Below are 18277 nucleotides of genomic sequence, written 5' to 3' on the forward strand. Positions count from 1 at the left end.
AAAAAAAAGAAGGAAAAAAAGAAAGAAAACAGGAAGGGCAGTTAAGAAGGTTTTACCCTTCTGCATACAGCAAGAGCTGATGAGTGGCAGGGATGCTAAAATTTTTAAAACACCTTCATAAGCAAAGGCTTTTGTGGAGACCACAATAGCCAATCAAGGAAACAATGTAATGCAAAACATGTTTCATAAAATTTTTCAATGGTAACAGAGCTATACAATATCTGTAATTACAGCGAGAGTGTTGTGAGATGCAACTAGCTACTGTAGTAAGGTACTGACAAGGATGTGGAACCATACCGACTCCAGTGTCATGGCCAACTGCACTGGGTTTCTTGGTTGAGGATTTGTGGCATGAACAGCCCGATTGGTGTGGCCCCACAGATTCTCTGTTGGGTTTAAATCTGGGGAATTTGTTGGTCAGGAGAGTATTGTAAACTCTTTCTGATGCTCTTCGAACCACACATTCACACTGTGAGCTGTGTGACAGGTTGTGTTGTCCTATTGGTAGATGCCGTCATACTGAGGAAAAACAAACTACATGTAGGTAGATAAAAGATCCACTCAGCATGCAGTGGCAGAACACACACATTAAAGACGGTTGTAATTGGCAAGCTTTTGGAGCCAGTGGATCCTCCTTTGGGCAGAAGGGTTGGCGGGGAAGGAAGAGTGGTGAAGGAAAAGGACTGGAGAGGTCTAGGAAAAGGGGTAGATTTCGGGAAAGTCACCCAGAACCACGGGTCAGGGGAGACTTTCACAAAATCTACCCCTTTTCCTACACCTCTCCAACTCTTTTCCTTCACCTGTCTGCCTTCCCCTTCAACCCTTCTACCTGAACAAGAAACCATTGGCTCTGAAAGCTTGCCAATTACAACCGTCTTTTACATGTGTGTTCTGCTGCCGCATGGTGAGTGGATTTTTTATCTATCCAGTTAAATTATTTTGTCAATATTGATTGTTTACATTGTTATAAACTGCATGTAGGGGTGGACATGGTCCCCAAGGATAGATGTATATGTTTCACCATTGTCACTTCCAGAATGATGAGATCACTCAGGGAATGCCCTACAGCTTGGATCCTTTTGATGATTATTGCAGGTTGTTTGCTTTCAGATGTTTCACGCCAATGGAGCATAAAACATGATTCATCTAAAAATGCCACCAGTCGCCATTCATTGGACATCCAGTTGCGGTATTGATATTCAGCTTTCATCGGTGATGAACTGTGTTTAGCATGGGTGCTGAACCAGACGCATGCTGCGGAAGCCCATTCACAGTATTGTTCACTGAACGGTTGTTGATGAGATGCTGTTGGTTGCCCCATTGTTAATTTGGGTGGTCAGCTGCTCAACAGTTGGATGTCTGTTCGCCTGTACACATCTCCACAGGCATCGTTCAACCCTGTAATCTGTGGTCCAGTTTTGGATAGGGCTATTTTTCCATTCTTGATATACTTTAACCATGGCCGCATGTATACAGTTTACAAATTTATCCATTTCAGAAACTGTTCCATCCTTCGCTCAAAAGCCAGTGGCCACATTCTTCTGGACACCAGATAACTTGCTCTGTTTCCACATTACAACAGCAACTGCACTGTTTTTTGTGTCCCTCTCACGTGCTTTATATACCGATCACTGCTAGTGCTGTCACCTGCCATCTGTGAGTGGTTATTGCAAGTTGATGTCGAACATAGTTGATGGTCATATTAATGTGACTCGACCATGAATTTGGAAAGATTTTTCTTCCTTCACATTTATTGACACCTTTGCTTCACAAATTGCGAATTGGAATTTAATCCAGAGCATTGGTGCAAAATCTTGTGATCTGAGAACATTTCACCATCATCTCTCCTCTCCTTGGTGACCAAATATTGATAGTGAAAGTTTTTTCCTTGAATTGTATATCTTGAGTCAAGTGCTATTTCAGAGCCATTCAATAGGCACCTTGACTGTGATATTGGGTATAATTTGAGGCCCCACATGTAGAATCGTAATCATACTGAGATGGAATATGATTGGATTCAGGTCCTACGTAGAGGAACATAAACTCCTAATGCAGGTAAGATCTATATGGATGTGTACACAGAGACATTTTAAACTATTTGATGCTGCTGTCTTAATGGGCTATTTTCTCTACCATAACAATGATCTTGGCAGAGGAAAGGAAGTGTGTTAGTGAAAAATCTTTCCCTGCCAGTTCCATGGCTCTAAACACTCTGCTTCAAGCATTCACTCTACTGACAGCCACATGTCAAGAATTTGTGGTATATTATGTATATCTGCCACTATATGAGTCTGTTTAATATGAGACTCTGAGCCAATTTATTATTCACTCCTACTACTGGTCAGTTCAGCATCAATTGTAGATTATCTGATGTACCCCTTCTCATTGTGGTTCACGAACTGAACAGAATGTCTCTGGAAAGATGCCAAGACAGGGCCAAGAATTCACTGAAGCACCTTATGAATCTGATACACTATGCATCCTTTCCAAGATCTCAACTTTTGTTGAAAAGATAGACAGTTCCCACCCACCTAGCACGAGGAGTATTGCCGTTTGAAGACAATCTGGTGGCACTGTAAAGGTTTAAATTCAGACCTACAGCAGTGTACCACACAACATTTTGAGCCGCAGGGAGAAATAATAGTGGATAATTAAGCTGAACAAAAATAGATCTTGGTAAGTGTTGCAGATCTCATATGACGACATGGGAAGAAGTTGTGGCCTAGCAGAGAGATAGTATTGTTATCAATGAAATTTTGTATATATTCCTTTGTTGCAGTTGCTACATCTTGCACAATATCACAAATAATGTGCCAGCTTAATATGAAGGATTGTTTTCTTTATACAGAATTGTAAAATGGTGTATTATGTGTGTGTCTTCCAACAGTATAAACTGGAATACTCTGCTATCACAGTATTCTTCATTTTATATCATTTATCACCAAACAAAAATCTATTCATAGTTAGAGGAATTTTAATTCTACATTGTCAACCATTAGGAAATAGGTGACTTGATTTAAAGTGTAACCCACTTCTCTACGATAGATTCCCAATGAAGAATGCCACAAAACTGCTTTAATAGAAATCGGGAATCAGTATCAATCAAAAGAGTTAAAAAGCTTACCTTATTAGCCACTCTTTCTTGAAATTATCTGCATACATAGAGTCACAGAAGACCAATAAATTCTGTTAATTACATGGCAAGGAGTGGTGTTCATTGTAAAGCTGCATGAAAAGTAGTAGTGTATGCTGTATATTGGCCATCAGACAGCGAGCTTAATACCCTGCAGAGTCCATTATCAACGAGTTCTCTGGCAGCTGGTAAGAGGTACCAGTGGGCCATCACATGGACATGGCCGCTGATGTCAAGTCGTCGATGAAATCTGACCACTGGGCAGTTGCAAAACTTTTAATCCTTCTGTGCTAATGCCTGTACCTCACTTACACTGTACTTTTGTGACCTGGCTGTTTACTTTATTTCATGTCAGGAGGTTTATTTCAGTTGGACTACGCTTAGGATTTTTCTTATAAGGAATAATGACTGATTTGCTTGACCCTGGAATGTCAGAAAGTTCTCTTGTTGTATTCTTAAATTTATGATCCGGTGCAGAAGGGAATTGTGAACTATCAAGTGATAATCTTGTATCCATATTATCTCTATAATAAAGAGCATGTTGCTCTGTGGCATGTGCAGTATTTGCAATGAGGTTCGCCTCCCCCTCCCCTCCCCCTCTCCTCCCCCACCCCTCGCTCCCTCACCCCGTCCCTCTCCCTCTCCCCCGTCTCCCTCAACAAACAAATTCATACAATGAAATGATGTGACAAATGAATTGAAATAAGAAATTACATTTATACCAGTTAACTGAATAAATATAATGATCAAAATCATTTCAATAAAGATTTAAAGATAAAAAATCTAAAGTACCTGATGAGATTCAAGCCCATGACTTTCAACACATAAAAAAGCACTCCGTCATCAGGCCATATGTGGCCCACCGGGACCATCCGACCACCATGTCATCCTCAGCTGAGGATGCAGATAGGAGGGGTGTGTGGTCAGCACACCGCTCTCCCGGTCGTTATGATGGTTTTCTTTGACCGGAGCCGCTACTATTTGGTCGAGTAGCTCCTCAATTGGCACCTTGAGGCTGAGTGCACCCTGAAAAATGGCAACAGCACATGGTGGCCTGGATGGTCACCCATCCAAGTGCCGGCCACGCCCGACAGCGCTTAACTTCGATGATCTGACGGAAACCGGTGTATCTACTGCGGCAAGGCCGTTGCCCCTCAGCACATAAAGGTCTTACCCTATCCATTACAACACAAAGCTAGTCTAGAAAATTCTTGTCTTTTAACACTGTTGAGCGTCAGTAGAATCCCCAATTTTTTGCATCAATCACTCACAAATGTGGGGTACACCAGGTGAATGACTGCAGGGTGTGATACATGGGATTTCAGCCCACATCACCATACAGTGGTTTCAGAAAATTGTTCCTACCACTGGGGTCCTCTCCTTGTAAGTTCAGTGAATATGGATCCAGAATACATCAAACAGTGGGGACAACAGCTGCAACCTCAAATGAAACAGCAGGCACAAGGAGGAGACAATGAAATTGACAACTACAACTTCAGTGGCAGTACCAGACACGACAGGATGAAATGTGAAAGCAAATACTGGAACAGCAACAGATTATAGTACAATGGTTCCTAGTCAGAACAGTAGTCACTACCAACAATTTTACCTCATCATCCAGAAGACAAGGACTGGGATTCATACTACATATGTGTGCAATTACACTTCCTTGCAAACAGCTAAACAATGTGCTTTTCTGCTATCTACAAACCCCAAAAATTATCTCTTTGACAAAAATTATGTCCTCTCAATAAAGAGTGTTTAGATTTGTCTGAAATCTGTAGTTTGCTCTCTAAGCATAACAAGCAGCTATCACATGTTGTACCAGCTAGGCTCACATTGTTTCATTGTGACAAGAAGTCACATCAATAATATGCTGAATGGGCAAGTGCTCTCAAATGGCTGACCTGCAAGTGTCAGTTTTTGTGCAAAAATAAAAACTGAAACAATCTTATGCTGAAACATTAGTACATGGCATAATAAATGCACCAAATAAATAAAGAAGCTTGTGCACATTCATTGAGATTAACAGATCCTGCTCCCAAAGAAGTTGACAATAGTGGAGGAAAGCAGGTTTTTTTTGTGTAAAATTGCTTAAAATATTGAATGCAGTACTGCAGAATTTTGATGAAAGTGAGGTATATTTCTTAAAACTTTATTTCCATTCACACCACAGCAGATGTTATCAGAATTAATCAAGTTCATCTTCATAATGCAACTTGAGATTCAGACCCCGATGCCCATTTAGGGACAAAACCCAAGCAACAAATCAGCAGAGCAAGTATTCGACTCATTGCCTTCACATAGTCCCTCTACCACCCAACCTCATCACAGTGTCAGTAGGAAGTGTTATCCAGGCAGTCCAGACTGTTTTGCTAAATATGAGCAACAGGGGGAAAAATACATTAGAAGAAGAATGGGTATCTTTGAGAGATGAAATACCGAAAGCGCAAAGGATTAAGTTGGTAAAAAGACAAGGGCTAGTAGAGATCCATGGGTAAAAAAAGAGATATTTAATTTAGTTGCTGAAAGGAGAAAATATAAAAATACAGTAAATGATGCAGGGAGGGGGGAAAACGAGATTGACAGGACGTGCAAAATGGCTAAGCAGGAATGGCTAGAGTACAATTGTAAGGATTTAGAAGGATATATCATTAGAGGAAAGATGGAAATTAAAGAGAACTTTGGAGAAAAGAGAACCACCTGTATGAACATCAAGAGTTCAGATGGAAAACCAGTCCTAAGCAAAGAAGGGAAAGCAGAAAGGTGGTAGGAGTATATGGAGGGTCTATCCAAGGAGACTTACTTGGAGGGCAATATTATGGAAATGGTAGAGGATGTAAATGAAGATGAGATGGGAGATAGGATATTGCATGAAGAATTTGACAGAGCACTGAAAGACCTAAGTCGAAACAAGGCCCCGGGAATGGACAACATTCCGACAGAACTACTGATAACCTTGGGAGAGCCAGCCATGACAAAACTCTTCCATCTGGCTAGAAAGATGTATGAGACAAGCAAAATACCCTTAGACTTTAAGAAGAATATAATAAATCGAATTCTGAAGAGAGCAGGTTCTGACAGGTGCGAAAATCACCAATCTATCAGTTTAATATGTTACAGTTGCAAAATACTAACATGAATTCTCTACAAAAGGGTGGGAAATCTGATAGAAACAGCGCTTGGGGAAGGTCAGTGTGGATTTCAGAGAAATGTAGGAACACACAAGGCAATACTGACCCTATGACTTCTCATAGAAGATAGGTTAAGGAAAGGCAAACCTACATTTACAGCATTTGTTGACTTAAAGAAAGCTTTTGACAATGTTGACTGGAATACTCTCTTTCAAATTCTAAAGATGGCAGGTGTAAAATACATGGAGCGAAATGCTATTTACAGTTTGTATAGAAACCAGATGCCAATTATAAGATTTAAGGGTCATGAAAGGGAAGCAATGGTTAAGAAGGAATGAAACCAGGTTGCTCCCTATCCCTGATATTATTCAATCTATATATTGAGCAAGCAGTGAAGGAAACAAAAGAAAAATTTGGTGTAGGAATTAAAGTCCAGGGAGAAGAAATAAAAACTTTGAGGTTTGCTGACGACGTAATACTGTCATAGACAGCAATGGACTTGAAAGAGCAGTTGAAAGGAATGGGCAGTGTCTTGAAAGGACAATATAAGATTAACATCCACAAAATTAAGACGAGGATAATGGGACGCAACCAAATTAAATCAGGTGATGCTGAGAGAGTTCAATTAGGAAATGAGACCGTTAAAACGGTAGACAAGTTTTGCTATTTGGGTAGCAAAACAATTGATGGTGTTAAAGTAGAGAGGATATAAAATGTAGACAGGCAATGGCAAGAAAAGTGTTTCCGAAGAAGGGAAATTTGTTAACATCGAGTAGAGCTTTAAGTGTCTGGAAAACTTACCTGAAAATATTTGTGTGAAGTGTAGCCATGTATGGAAGTGAAACACAAACAATGAACAGTTCAGACGAGAAGAGGATAGAAGCTCTTGAAATGTGGTGCTCCAGAAGAATACTGAAGATTAGATGGATAGATCATATAAGTAATGATGAGGTACTGAATAGAATTGGGGGAAAAATTTGTGGCACAACCTGACTAGAAGAAGGGATTGTTTGGTAGGACACATTCTGAGACATCAAGGGGTCACCAATTTATTACTGGAGGGAAGTGTAGGGGGTATAAATCATAGAGGTAGACCAAGAGGTGAATACAATAAGCAGTTGCTGAAGGATGTAGGTTGCAGTGATTCCGTGGAGATGAAGAGGCTTGCACAGGGTAGAGTAGCAAGGGGAGTTGCATCAAACCAGTCATTGGACTGAAGAAAGCAACAACAACGACAACAACAACAACAACAACAACAACAACCACACTCATTGCCCATATAGGGAAACAAGCTGTGTGCAGTGCTCTAAACAGATACTGGTCGTGGAAAATTGCAAATTAGGCCCTGCATCACACCGACAACACTGCAGTAGCATTAACTTGTTACAGCCGTAGCTGACCCCTTCAAAGAGCAACTTGTAACACTGCGGTTTATCTACTGACTTATCCCGCTCGAACGGGATCTGATAGCAGCCCAAATAGATAATAATTAATGTGACCGTGTACCAAATGGGGCTGGCAATCGGATTGGACTGCTACGGAGATGTTACATTCCATTCTGTCCTTCTCAAATGCTGTAATAATAAAATGTCTGGTGGCAAGAAGAACAACAATACAGCTTCATCAATCAACGACCTATATTCATCACAAAAACACCAAAATAAGGAGACAGCCACTGCCTTCGTCTTACAGAGTTAATAACGGCTAAACTTAGCACAGGCCTCTTTGTTATTCATTATCGTCACACGCAAATTTTAATCACTGTATCCAACACTGCAATCCAAATAATGCCGGCGCGGTAGACGCGGAATCTCAATAACGGCACATAAATATCACTGAATCACTCTGTTAATTATACTTTCTCACTTTCCCGTATAATACTAACACAAAGGGGTTGAACCGCGGCGATGGCCACTCCCTTTGTCGGTAATTTCTATCAATTGCTGGCTTCTGCTCAGCTCTGCCCGCCTCGCGGGAACCTACAACACGCACTGACTTGACTCAACTCTCGCTCTCGCGACCCGACACACTAATCGATAGTTGCCCTGTCGACCTGTGTGAGTGCAAACCTAGTAGTAAGGGCCTGCGGACCCCTTACATCCCCGCCCTCGAAAACTTCTTTAGAGCCGCAGGCGAAAAAGAATCGGCAAGGGAATGAAACATGGCTACATTTGAACAAACACACAGTGTAAATAATTAATGAAATTACAATTCATCAAATAATCCCTCGACTCCGGTAGTGGGCTGCCTCCACAATAATTTTTACAAAAGGTTATACATCTCATAAACATGGCATTGTCCAAATTACAATTTTTATATCAACCAGCAATAGTCCTCTCTAGTCCAATATTGAATGAAACACACAACATATACACTCAAAAATTATTACTTAAACACAGGACATATGAATTACTATACTACAATTTAGTTATTACAGGTTTTATACTCATTCTTAGATAATCTTCGACATGAAATATGCAATTCCAATTGTAATACATCACAAAACACAATATAAATAAACCTTTCCCTCTTTCAAATGTCCATTTTACAGCTAAATGTTCTAACCATGCCCTTCCCCACTACATCAAGGAGCTCGAACACTCTCAGTTCAGACATTGGCCCTAATCGAGTTCCTCTTCCTCATCTGGGTCATTTCTGCTCTCGTGGGAGTAGTACCTTTTTATGTTTTCCACATGCTCCTTACCATGCACTCTCTTTGTCCGTGCATATTCCAACTCCACAATGTTAGGATGACCAATTTTTATAATCCTGTACGGTCCCTTATAAACGTGGTTAAACTTATGTATTTCAGAGTTTATTTTCTTTGATCTAACATGAACCTTTACTAATACCAGGTCTCCCTCTCGGTAAGTTATCGGTTTCACTAGCTTGTCGTGTCTTTCCTGTCTTTTCCTAGCCTTCTCCTTCATACTTAATTCCACCAGCTCCAATTTCCTTTCCCAGGTCAATGAACTTCCTGGTGGGTAGACTACCAACTCACGAAAAATACTATCTGGTTCTTGATTGAGCAATGCTTCACATGGGGCAAACCCTGTAGAATCATGTGGGAGGTGATTCCTAACCCGCTTAAATTCTTCCAGATATTCTTTCCATGAACCATGCTTCCTATGACAGTAGGTTCGGCATAAACAGTTCAATTCCTTCATTGTTCGTTCCACTGGGTTAGAAGCTGACCTATACCTAGAAATGGCAATTTGCTCTATTCCGTGCTCACTTAGCATCTCTGTCCATTCCTTTGACCTGAACTGTGACCCATTATCACTCAAAATTCGCTTAGGAATACACACCTTTTGAAAATAGTCTTTCTCAAAATGGTTAATGATGGCTCTACTAGTAGCTTTCTTCAGTGGGTAAAATTTTATGTATTTGGAAACCAGTTCTTCCACTACTAAGATTTGTGTGTAATTCCCTCGTGAGGCAGGAAGTGGCCCAAAGAGATCCACTGCAACTATGTCCTTAATTGCTGTTGGTACAATTGGGTGCATATATCCTTTGTGCTGTACTGTAGTCGTTTTAGATTTTTGACAGGTGTCACATGTACTCAGTATTTTACGTATACGCCTTCCCATGTTGTTGAATGCACAATCTAATTTCAACTTTTCCAGGCACTTCTTCGGTCCATAATGTGCATTACTATAGTGCGTATACCAAATTAATTTTTCTGCCACATGCTCAGGCACACAGAGTTTCCAGTTCTCCTCACTCTCCTTGTTCCTTTTATAAAGTATCCCATTGTGAATATAATAAAATGTGTGAATTCTTTCCTCTCCTGCACACCTGTATTTGTTTTTAATTGTCTTTAATTTCTCGTCCTCGTTCTGTTCCCTATGCACATTCTTTAGGAACTTCCTTATGCATTCTTCATACTGTACTCCCCTCATCAGGTTAATTCTAACTCCTTCTCCTTCCGGCCTGTCCACCAACATTCCTCTTGAGTCAGCTGGTAATCTTGACAGAGCATCAGGTATTATGTGTGTTGCTCCTGGTTCATAAATTATCTCGAAGTCATAGTCCTGTAATGCCAGGGCCCATCGCGTTAGTCTGCTATGCCTCAACTTGCTTGTAGTCAGAAATGTAAGGGCTTTATGGTCAGTCACGACTTTCACATGCCTCCCGGCCAAATAGTACCGGAAACGCTTAAACCCCCACACAATTGCCAATGCCTCCCTTTCAGTAATCGAAGATTTCCTCTCCCAAGCATTTAAACTTCTGCTACCAAACGCTATTGTTCTTACACTCTCACCATTTCCGCTCCTCTCTATTTGGTACAAATGTATTCCTAGTCCATAGTCAGAGCTGTCTGCTCCTAAATAAAAATCCTTGGAAAAATCCGGGTGGTACAATATATCCGCACTATATAGTGCTTCCTTGATATTCTCAAACTTGGTTTGGCACTCTGCACTCCAATGCCACGGCATCCTCGCCTTAGTCAATTCCCTCATACTCGGGGCATTAAGTACAGATCCTTTGACAAATTTTCTATAAAACTCACAAACCCCGAAGAATGCTCGCAACTGTTTCTTACTATGGGGGGTCGGAAAATTTCTAATAGCCTCCATTTTACCAGGATCAGGATAGATACCCTCCTCGGATATTATATGGCCCAGAAATTTTATCTTTGATTTGCCAAATTCCGACTTGTCCAGGTTTACAGTTACCCCTGCGGTTTCAAAAGCTGCCAAGATTGCATCCAGTCTATTCAAATGTTCTTCCCATGATTCGCTTGCTATCAAGAGGTCATCCACATAGACGGTGACCTTCTTAAGTAACTCCTCGCCTAGTATCTTATCCATCGCTCTTATAAATTCAGACACTGACACATTAAGTCCAAACGGCAACACCCTAAATTGATAGCACCTTCCTCCATAAGTAAATGCCGTATACTGGCGAGACTCTGTGGCCAATGGTATCTGCCAGTAACCAGCAGTCAAGTCGATACTACTAAGCACCTTTGCTCCTCGGAATTTTTGAATCAGTTCTTCTATAGTCTCTGGTTTGTCCCTCTCCGGTTCGATGATTTTGTTCACTGTTCGTGCATCCAAAACTATCCTCACCTTTCCATCCTTCTTATCAACGACAAATAGGGGGTTGTTGTATTGACTATTGGTCCTTTCTATAACACCAAGGTCCATCATCCTCTGCATTTCTTCATCTACTGCTCTTCGTTTCGCCTGGGGAATGGAATACTGTTTTATATTGAACGGTTTATGGTTCTTTATCTTTAGCTTACACTCCACCCCTTTCATGATACCTGGCCGTTGAGAAAATACTTTACAACGCCTGTATAATACTGTGGCTAATTTCTTCTTAGTCCTCTCATCTAGGTGTGTCATCTCCTCCAACCTTTTCCTGATCTTATTCTCTTTATGCCTATCCTCTTGTGCTAATCCCTCAAGGTATATCAACACTTCTCCTCCTAGTTCCTCTTCCCCGTATCCCGTGGTGGGTTCCTCTTCATGACACAAATTTACTCTTCTGAATTCTTCCTCTTCTTCGATTGCACTCCCCTCAGCAAACTTTAACCTCTTCTCTTCTCCCTTTCTTCCTTTGACCTTGATAGTACCTTCATCAAAACTCACTACTGCATCAACTTCATTCAACCAATCTATCCCTAAAATAATTGATGTGTTCAATCCGGCCACCACCAAAAATGTTGCTTCGTATTCTTCTCCCTCTATCTCGAAGGTAATCAACACTTGTTCTTTAATAGGTTTACTCCTTGCACCCAACGCGTTCACAATTCTCACTCCACTCACTGGGAAACTAGGCAAGCTAATATTTGCTTTTAGTATCTGTTCATATAACCTTTTGGATACTGCACATGCTTCACTTCCTGTATCGACTAATGCCTCGATATTCAGTCCACATAACTTGATCCCTATCGTGGGTAGCACGGGTTCTTTGGGAATCCCACTTCTTTCCTCCAGTAGATCTTCTCTTAGGTTTCCACCATTGTCGTGTCTTAGTAGGTTTACCCTGGTCCTCATAGCTCTCACTCCCGATCGGACCTCATCTGGAGTGTCATTCAGTTTTCCGGTCTCTCCACCTCTTCTATATGCACCGTGTCATTCATTCACCTATCCCATCTTCTCTCATGATCTCTTGGTTCTTCACTCCTTCTCCAATCATTTCTCCATTGACGTTCACCACCATGGTTCCTGTACCTATGACCATCACCTCTTCCTCTATAATTAGACGAATTACCAAAATGATTCCTTGGGTCATTACCTCCCCCTCAGTTTTGATCATTAGCTTGATTGTGTCCCTGTGATCGAACAGACTCCAACTGTTCCAGTATCTCCATCAAAGCCTCCCTATTTTTAATTAGGCTCCCAGATACAGTTTCTTGCATTTTCTGATGGTGGTGGTGGTTGTTGGATGTTTAAGGGGGACTAAACAGCGAAGGTCATCAGTCCCCCGCATTTTCTGATTCAATCTTCTTTTTATCGCAGATATCATTACGTCATCACTCAGGGGTTGTTCCAGGGTCTCGTTCAATTCCCACAAATGTTCGGCAAACTCTCTCAACGTTCCTCTCCATGTACTAAGTGACTTGCGATGGAGTAGGTCCTCAATTGCTGCACATTGATGGCTTTTGGACCAGTATTTCTTCAAGAATTCCTCTTCAAACTGATCATAACTAGTAGTCCCTTCCTTCTTCCTGACCCCCCAAGTGAAGGCCTCACCTTCCATTCTATCTATTGCAAATTGAATCTTGTCTGAGTCCTTAAGATGTGCTGGGAAAACTCCTTTTAGCCATTTCATAAATATCATTGGGTGCAACCCTCCTTTCGGTCTAAATTTCTGCCCTGTATGATTTTGGACGCACCGATTATCACTGCTAATCAATGTAACGACCTTACCTCCCCCAATGGCTAAGGTGGCGTTGCTAATTCGTTTATCAATTTCTTCTGTCTTGCTCTCCAATTGCTGCACTCCCTGTTGTAACTGCCTGACCTCCATTTCAACCCTCTTGTTATCCTCTTCTCGTTGCATGGCTATGGCATTTCTCAGATTGACAGCTAGTTGGTTTTGCCTATCTCCTATCCCCTTAACCGCATCATTGCACTGTTTCTGCATCTGCGTCACCTCGGCGATCCTTTCTCCCAGTTCGTCTTTAGTTTCTTCAACATCGTCTTCTATCTTTTTTGTCAACTTTCCTTCCATCTTCTCCATGTCTCCCTGGACTTGGTCTACGCTCTTCTGTAGCTTCCTCTCTCTCTCGTCGATGTCCATCTTCAGTCGTTCTTGTAACTCCTGCATTTCTTTCTTCAGATTACATTCCATCTTCATCTGCGATGTTTTGATCTCTAGTGCTATAGTTTCTTGTAAATCTTCCTTTAATGATTTGCGGAACATTTCTTCCCTTTCTCTAGCTTCTTGTAAACCTTTCTCTAATGATGCGTTATTTTCTTGTAAACCCTTCTCTAATGATTCTCGTAATATTTTTCCTTCTTCTCTAGTTTCTTGTAAACGTTTCTCTACTGATTTGTGGTACTTTTCTTCCCTTTCTCGTAAATCTTCCTTTAGTGATGCGTTGTTTTCTTGCAAACCCTTTAGTGATGCGCTATTCTCCTTTATCAAGTCTACCAACATCGACCACTTATCTGCATCCTCTGAAACTGACTTATTTCTCATCGTTTGTTCCGGTGTTTTGGGATAACTAGTTGAGTGTGCTAATGGGCTATCTAATGATACTCCATAATCCCTGATTCCCGAATCTTCCCTGTCTTCCTGTCCTATCCCTTTCCTTTCAACTACTTCCTCACAAACCTGCTTATTTTCAGTAGACATGTTTGATTTATTTTTAATGCACAGGCAAGTAATACAAAATAACCTCCAGTAACCCAAAACACTCCTAATTACCATAAAACTAATCAAACAGTACCTGAAGCATTTTTCAATTAATCCCTAAATTGATACAATATGCAGGAGCATCGAACATAACAACTCTCAAAAACCTAATAATTTCCAATAACAACTTCCACATACACAGTTTATGTAAAAATGTTTTAAACAAGATAATCACAACACTCATAAAATCTATAAATGTAAAATCCCCAAAAACAATGCGCATATCTGTATAATTACCATTTAGACAGTGCAGTGTGCATAAATAAGTATGCTATATTTCAGAGTATGCTCAAATTTTTCGGAAATTACTACAATTGGGCACTTGTCCTAATGTAAATATCAGTTAAAAATTGTTTATTTATCGCGAAGACTGCACACCGCAATTTAATGTTATGTCAACCAGTCGTCTTCACTCACCAACTGACGTCACTGCGAGTCGCGATGTTTTGACGTTTGAGGGGGGCGTGGCGCTGTACTGCCGCTGGAGCTGCGTGAGGTTGCGCTGCTGTTGCAAGTCGTCGTAGTTCTCCGTCGGCCGCTCCGTGGCGCTGCAGGCGGGCATAGTTTGTAGTTTGGCCGCTAGGTGCCGGGACTGCGCTCGGTGTCTCGAAGTCGCGTCGCTCAGCTGGCTGCTCCGTGGTGGGATGTCGTGTGAAATCACCTCACGGATCGAAGCTCTTTGGTGCAACTGCTACACGGGTCTGCGTGACGTCACTCAATAATTGCGTCGCCACAATACATTGTCGTCTGCATAGCAGTTTATGGGTCCACACGAAGCTGTCCGATTTTCACTATTCGAAAAGCAATTTCAGTCAAAATACTACCGCTAAACACTTCTTTAAAAACTTTCGTGATGAATTCTTGGCTCGTTTTGCTATTTTACTGTTCACACGTGTCTTTCTTTGGCGTTCACTTTTCACAGTTTTTTGCGCGGATTTATGCATTCGCACATTATAACACAGTTTATTGACACTATTGTTCTATTTAATATGGCAAGAAAAAACAGTTTAGTCACAATCGTAAGATATTATTATTTCGTATTGTTCAAAAATGCACTGTTCCTTGTCGCGATTTTACAGTTCCTACTCTGTCTCGATCCAAATTGAAAAAACACTTTCTTGCGTTAAGCAAGGTAAAATTATCTATTGTTCTTTACTACTCGTCCAAAAATTGCACTAGTCCTTTCACGGTAAGCCAAGGGTGTAACACTCCGCTTTATCTACTGACTTATCCCGCTCGATCGGGATCTGATACCAGCCCAAATAGATAATAATTAATGTGACCGTGTACCTAATGGGGCCGGCAATCGGATTGGACTGCTACGGAGATGTTACATTCCATTCTGTCCTTCTCAAATGCTGTAATAATAAAATGTCTGGTGGTAAGAAGAACAACAATACAGCTTCATCAATGAACGACCTATATTCATCCCAAAAACACCAAAATAAGGAGACAGCCACTGCCTTCGTCTTACAGAGTTAATAACGGCTAAACTTAGCACAGGCCTCTATGTTATTCATTATCGTCACACGCAAATTTTAATCACTGTATCCAACACTGCAATCCAACACTGCAATCCAACACTGCAATCCAAATAATGCCGGCGCGGTAGACGCGGAATCTCAATAACGGCACATAAATATCACTGAATCACTCTGTTAATTATACTTTCTCACTTTCCCGTATAATACTAACACAAAGGGGTTGAACCGCGGCGATGGCCACTCCCTTTGTCGGTAATTTCTATCAATTGCTGGCTTCTGCTCAGCTCTGCCCGCCTCGCGGGAACCTACAACACGCACTGACTTGACTCAACTCTCGCTCTCGCGACCCGACACACTAATCGATAGTTGCCCTGTCGACCTGTGTGAGTGCAAACCTAGTAGTAAGGGCCTGCGGACCCCTTACAAACTGAAAAAATTTTCTCTCCCACTAAGAATGAACTACCAGTTAATAAAATTTGTTGTTGATACTGCTTCAGCAGCTTCTGTTATAAACAAGGAAACATGTGTTCTAATGATGATTTGTTCACCATCTCTGTAGCCAACATCACAAAGGTTACCATCTTACAGGCTTTTCACAAATTAAAATATTATCTAATGTGTGCATCTTGTCTGGGAATGTATGAACACCTCATACTGGCCATTGTGTGTCTCAACATGACACAATGTGTGTTTTTTCTAACAAGAATGATTTTGTGCATGAACAACCACCATATACACATCTAAAATATTTCAGTCGAGGTCAGTTACTTCCAGATGATTATTGTTGTTATTATTATTATTATTATTATTATTATTATTATTGTTAAAGCCACTGACTATCATGTTTGGCTTCCAAAAATTCAGTACATTTCTTTGAGGCACAAAATTTTAGATCTTCCCAAGACACCATTAACTATTAATCTCTTTGTTTAATCCTGAGGTGACTTATACATAATTTATAGTTGGTTTGGTGAGTGACATCTTGCTCTAAATGTAGGAAAATGGCAGTTAGTGCAAATGAATAGAAGAAACAATCCTGTAATGTTTGAATATGGCTTTAGTAGTGTGCTGATTGACATGGTCACATCAAGTAAGTAAACATTAAGGTGTAATTTTGCAAAGCGATACAAAATGGAATGAGCATGTCAGGTTGGTAGTAATGTAGGTGAATGCCTTTGTTTAGTTGGGAGAATTTTGGGAATGTGTAGATCATCTGTAAAGCAGACATTGTATAGAACAATAGTGCAACATGTTCTTCAGTACTGCTTGAATGTTTGGGATCCTCTGCCAGTTTGGATGAAAGGAAGACATCCAAGCAATTCAGAGGTGGGGTGTTAGATTTGTTGCTGGTAGGTTTGATCTGTGGACATACTTAATGATGGGAATTCCAGTAAGGAAGACAATGCTCTTTTCATGGAGCATTGTTGTGGAAATTTATTTGAGGCTGACTGCAGATTGAACCTACTGCCACCAACATACATTTTATATAAGGACCACAAAGGTAAGATGAGAAAAATTAGGGTTCATGTGGAGGCTTATAGACAGTCAATTTCCCTGACTGTGTTTGTGAGTGGAACAGGAAGGAAATGACTAGTAGTGATATGTGGTACCTTGGCCATGCACTATATGGTGGATTCCTGAGATGTAGAAGAATGGACTTTCAGGGAAAATGATGCAATACCTATAGCAGTGTGCTTTCTTCCTCAGCATTTACAATTATTTGATTCACTGTCAACTGACAGCACCACACAGTAACGCATGTGTCCTATCCATACTGTCTAAGGGACCGGATCTCAAACTTAAGTCTTGGGAAACAAAGTTCTTCCAAATATGGGGCACCTTACAGAACTACCTACAATGGTTTGCTGTCACTGCATCTGTAATGGTGAAGGATATAGCTGAGGATCTTATCCTCAAACAAATTATGAAATACATTAGCCAAGATTATCTGGAACACCTCCCAATGCACTTCCTTCCAGATCCTGCACATATTTTTCCCTAAAAAATGTAATCCAGATGGTGCAGGGAGTACTGATGCTGACATCAGACAGTGATGACAATGAGTGCTGGATGCTCTTCCCACTACCACTGTGTCAGCATGGCACAAATCTCCTGCATGCTGACCACCAGAGGATGTCATGCATGAAGGTGTTGGCTAGCCAAAATACCTGTGGCATCATGAAGGACATTGAGACGACAGTGCCCTCCTGTGAGAGCTGAACATCAACCCAATCAGCATGCCTGCAGTGGTCCCATGCCTGACAAACACCACAGCTCTCATGGGAGCATGTAAATTTGGACTTTGGTGGTCCATCCCCGCCAGAGATGTGGCTTGTCATAGATGCTTACGCCAGATTCTGTCTGTCATTCAAATGCCAAATACCACAGCAAGCAAAACAATAAGTTCTTTGGATGACAGAAGTTAACAGTGGATGTAAATGCCACCGTGCTGGTATGACATGCCAACAAGCTGTGCCCACGTTTAGTGGCTTTTAGCTTGAGACAACCACTACTGTCCCCAGAGCCAGCTCAACACAGTTTCAGGTGCCTGGCAGACCCACATCCCCAGGTTCTGTGCTATCAGAGTTGGTCGTTTGTGGAATGGAACTTTTCTCCACCTGTAGCAACAGTGACTTCCCAGCATCAACCCA

At 41.2% G+C, this 18277-nt stretch overlaps 1 protein-coding gene and 1 pseudogene across 1 annotated transcript in view; one reads left to right on the plus strand and one right to left on the minus strand.

Annotated features, from left to right (window-relative positions):
• LOC124776403 (peroxisome biogenesis factor 1) overlaps positions 1–18277 on the plus strand; it is a 388232-nt gene that overhangs the window by 167617 nt on the left and 202338 nt on the right.
• On the minus strand, positions 4168–4285 carry LOC124778922 (annotated as a pseudogene).

This window comes from Schistocerca piceifrons, chromosome 2, assembly GCF_021461385.2.
Source record: "Schistocerca piceifrons isolate TAMUIC-IGC-003096 chromosome 2, iqSchPice1.1, whole genome shotgun sequence".
Lineage (NCBI taxonomy): Eukaryota > Metazoa > Arthropoda > Insecta > Orthoptera > Acrididae > Schistocerca > Schistocerca piceifrons.